Genomic DNA, 5,082 nt, shown 5'->3' on the forward strand with positions numbered 1-5,082 from the left:
TTTGGCTGCTAAACATTTATTGTAGTTTCTGGCTTTATTCTTAGAGTTTAAATGTTTGATCTGCTGGCTTCTTTTGTGTCTCTTTCCTTTCTTCCTTCCTTCCTTTCTTTTTTTTTTAAAGATTTATTTATTTATTTTATGTATATGAGAGTACACATTGTAGCTGTACAGATAGTTGTGAGCCTTCATCTGGTTTTTGGGAATTGACTTTTAGGACCTCTGCTCACTCCAGTCAACCCCAAAGATTTATTTATTATTATAAATAAGTACACTGTAGCTGTCTTCAGACATAGCAGAAGAGGGTGTCTGATCTCATTACAGGTGGTTGTGAGCCACCATGTGGTTGCTGGGATTTGAACTCAGGACCTTCGGAAGAGCAGTCGGTGCTCTTACCAGCTGAGCCATCTCACCAGGTCTCTTTCTTTCTCTCTCTTTCCTTCCTTCCTTCTTTCCTTCCCTCCTTCCTTCCTCCCTTTCTTCCTTCCTTCCTTTCTTTCTTTCTTCCTTTCTTTCTTTACTTCTCTCTTCCATGGATCTCCCTCCCATCCCCTTTTGGTTCACACAAAAGCATGTCAGAAATTCTGCAATTGAGTTTGAGTCTCATTCTGTTTCTCCTGATTGCTGCAGATCCCAGAGCTGAAAAACACCTGCTGTGGTGCAGGGTTCAAACTTTCCAAAAGAAACTGAGGGTCAACTTTTGCTATTCCCTAGTGTCTTGGTAAGTCCTTATTTATGTTTGCCGAAACACCAGGGTAGAGGAGAGAAGGTGCCCCTCTGCTGCTGTTAGCTGCTAGGAAGGAAACGGAGCTTTCTCAGACAGACAGACAGATAGCAGGAAACGCTTCAGAAAAGTGATGCTTGGCCTAGTCTAGCAGATGGTAGGTGGCAGCATTGCCCAGTTGCCCAGTGCCCACTATAAGCTGCACACTGTTCTGAGCATGCCACATTCATGCACCCATGTAACTCACACTCACCTCTGCCACTGGCTAAATCATCCTGGCAACCCTCATGATGCTCAGGAGTCAGGCCAGCAGTTACTCAGTGGTAAAGTACATGTTTGGCACGCACAAGGCTGAGCTTAAAACACAGCACCACGAAGGCTACACTGAAGTTCCTGTGCTAATAAACAGCTAGTATTCTCTTGAGTGTCATTCAGTTCTTTCTCATAAAGATTGTAAACACCGGCCAGGTATTGTGGCTCACACCTTAATCTCAAGCAAGACTAAAAGGTCAAAGCCAGCCTGGAACTTGAGTGAAACCTTGTCAAAGGAAGAAAGAGGGACAAAAGGAGAAAACACAACCTGTGGGTGTAGCCCAGTGATTAAGATCCTGTCTTTATTCCCTACTTTAAAAAATGGAAGTGTACAGAGACCCTGGGAAATGTGGAATGTACTGCGGATATTAAGGATCTGCCTATCCTGCCGGGCGGTGGTGGCACACGCCTTTAATCCCAGCACTTGGGAGGCAGAGTCAGAGGGATTTCTGAGTTCGAGGCCAGCCTGTTCTACAAAATGAGTTCCAGGACAGCCAGGGCTACTCAGAGAAACCCTGTCTCAAAAAATCAAAAAAAAAAAAAAAAGGATCTGTCTATCCTAAGCCCATGTCTTGTTTAGGTTTTGGCTTCAGGAATGGAGGTTAACAAAACAAAGGCTCTTTTTTTTTTTTAAAGATTTATTTATTTATTATATGTTAAGTACACTGTAGCTGTCTTCAGACACACCAGAAGAGGGCATCAGATCTCATTACGGGTGGTTGTGAGCCACCATGTGGTTGCTGGGATTTGAACTCATGACCTTCCAAAGAACAGTCGGTGCTCTTCCCCACTGAGCCATCTCACCAGCCCACAAAACAAAGGCTTTAAATTTCTTCCGACAGGGTTGGAGATGCAGGTTGAAACCCCAGCTCTTAGGAAGTGGAGACAGGAGAATGAGTTGTTTAAGGTCTTTCATGCCTGAATAGTATGTTTGAGGAAGCCTAGGCAATGTGAGGCCATCCGGTGTCAGGGCATGTCTTAGGGTTTCCATTGCTGTGAAGAGACACCATGACCAAGGCAACTCTGTAAAGGGCAGCATTGAATTGAGGCTAGCTTTACAGGTTCAGATGTTCAGTCCATTACCAAGGTGGGATCATAGCAGCGTCCAGACAGACATGGGGCTGGAGGAGCTGAGAGTTCCACCTCTTGTTCCAGAGGCAGACAGAAGACTGGCTTTCAGGAAGCTAGGACGAGGGACTTAAAGCCCATGCCCACAGTCACACATTTCCTCCAATAAGGCCACACCTCCAAATAGTGCCACTCCCTGGGCCAACCATATTCAAACCTCCACAGGGCACTTTCACGCCTTCCTCTGAATCTCCACAGCTGGACTCTGGAAACTTGCTCCCAGAATTCCAGATGTTCATCCTTGGCCACGGCGTGACTTCCTGTCCTCTCAGCTGGCTCCTGTTCTTTGATGGTAGGTTTTGTTACAGTCCATGATGTCAGGAGCATGCTATTTAATGCCCATGTGTTCCCCTGCCCCTTTTCCTGCCATTTGAGCAGTTTCAGGTTTGTACCAGCATTTGAAACCAACCCGACGCAGCTGAGGGATAAGGGGTCAAATACGGAGTCAGTAAACTCAGCCTTAACTCCCTGCCACCAGACCAATACAAGTTCCACATTTCTCCAATCAGTTCATTCTACCACTGCCTTCCCAATTATTGAAAATCTTTGCTACATTTTACCCTGCTTACTCAGGAGGTTTAGGCAGGAGGATTCCTTGAACCTAGGAGATGACTACTAGCTTGAGCAACAATATCTCCCTCTCTTTGGTGTTTTGAGACAAGACCTCACTGGCTAGCCTGGAATGCCTTATATAGCTCAGGCTAGCCTCAAACAGGACAATGTTCCTGACTTAGCTTCTCAAGTGCTGGGATTAAAGGATAAGCCACCACACCTGGTTTTGCCACTGCATTACCCAAGCTGATTTTTCCTGCCCAGTCCCCTGTCCTCCTTGTAGTTTATATGTAATAAGATATACTTTGCAATACAAATCTGATAAAGTCATGTTCTAACCTTTAGTGACATCCCATTAGGATAACACCTCAACTATCCTCATTTCCAAGGAAGTTTTCACATGGCTTCCATGTCCCTGTACCCCTGACCACCAGACCTCTTCACACTCCAGCCTAGTTACATCTCACTGTCAAGTCAAAAGACCTCCACTTTATGTGTGGAAGATGCATGAGGATATAGGAAAAAACCTACATGTGATGACTCACGCTTGCAAAACCTGCCCAAGGCTGAAAGGCTGAAAAATCCCCTCAGGTTTGAGGCCAGCTTGGACTATAGAGTAAGATCCCATCTCAAATATAAATATATAAATATGGGGGCTGGAGGGATGATGGCTCAGTGGTTAAGAGCACTAACTACTCTTCCAGAGGTCCTGAGTTCAATTCCTAGCAACCATATGCCATCATATAATATGATCTGATGTCCTCTTCAGGCATGCAAATATACATGCTGCTAGAGCCCTCAATAAGTGAGCAGTATATATAATCAAAGGCTTAAAATTGAAAAAATATGTATTTAATTTTTTTTTTTTTTTTTGGATTTTTGAGACATAGTTTCTCTGTGTAACAGCCCAGTGTTAGGACTAAAGGGGTGCCCAGCCAAAAAGGTTTTTATTTACATTTTTATTACATTTCTATATTTGACTCCGAGTATCAAAAGATGATTTTCAGGACTCAGTTCTCCCTTTCCACCCTGTAGACCCAGCGAATTGAGCTCTGGTTGTCAGGAAACCTCTTCATCCACTGAGCCATCTCTCTGGCCCAAGGTTTGTATTTTTGTGGGTTTTTTGTTTGCTTGCTTGCTTGCTTTTTGAAGCTGGAAAACCATGGACCTTAAATGGGAAAAGCACAAGTTGGAGATGCAGTGTAGACTAGACTCCTGCCTAGTACATGTAGGTCTATTGTCTTGGAAGGGGACCATTCTAAGTGTAAAGGTGGAGATCTAGGTACTTGCCTCGCATGCATAAAGGCAGGGATGCTGGCAGTTCAACTTTGTCATCACACCACTTACGAAGCAGAAGCAGAACCTTAGAGGTTGAAGGTCATCCTTGACTATAGTACAAGTTTGAGGCCAGACTAGTCTTCATGAGACCCTGTCTCAAAGGGGAAAAAAAAAAAAAAAGGAATAAAAACATAAAAAGGGGGATGGGAGAAAGAGCACTTGCTCTTGCAGAGGACCTTGTTCAATTCCCAGCACTCATGTGAGAGTTCACTAAGACCAGATACCATCTTAGAGAACCCGACCAAAGGTTGAACTGAAGGTAACTAACCCGACCAAAGGTTGAACTGAAGGTAACTAACAGGTCAGTACCTAGCACCAGTTCCCAGGCTATTCCTCAACAAGAGCTGTACCTAACACCAGTTCCCAGGCTATTCCTCAACCAGTCTACACCTTTAGGTTACAAGCCTGCCCCTGGCACCTCACTTCCTAACAACCATCAATCAGGAGGAAAGCAGAAATTAAGTTTTTAGTTTGGCTCCCAGCACCAGCCAGTTCTGTTATAGGCCAAAGTCGGCACCCCACCCCCACCCACCCCAATCAAATGTGTGCCAGGCTAGATACCCCCTTCTTGCTTCTATCATGCTTGCCTAAAACTGGGCTCAGGGCTGCACCCTCCTGTTCTATCGAATTAGAGATGGTGGTGTGTCCCAAGCTCCAGCTTAAATAAAGAGACCCTAGTGTGATTTCATCAGAATGGGCTCCTTGGTGGGCTTTTGGGGTTCATGAACACTTCCTGGCACATCACAAGCATCTGTAACTCCAGTTCCATGGAATACATTGCCCTCTTCTGACTTCTGCAGGCATCAGGCACACTCTTGATACACATATATGTGTGTAAGCAAAACATATAAAACAAAATGAATAAATCCACTTTTTAAAAAGATAAAATATTTTTGAAGACTTATTCATTGAATTAGGCCACAAGTAAGAGGTTGGGAAGTCAAAATCCTTGGGCTAGAAAGATAAGTTAGCAATTAAGAGTGCTGACTGTTCTCCCAGAGGACCCGGGTTGTATTCATCACAGCTTTTTT

This window comes from Mastomys coucha, unplaced genomic scaffold (assembly GCF_008632895.1).
Source record: "Mastomys coucha isolate ucsf_1 unplaced genomic scaffold, UCSF_Mcou_1 pScaffold11, whole genome shotgun sequence".
Lineage (NCBI taxonomy): Eukaryota > Metazoa > Chordata > Mammalia > Rodentia > Muridae > Mastomys > Mastomys coucha.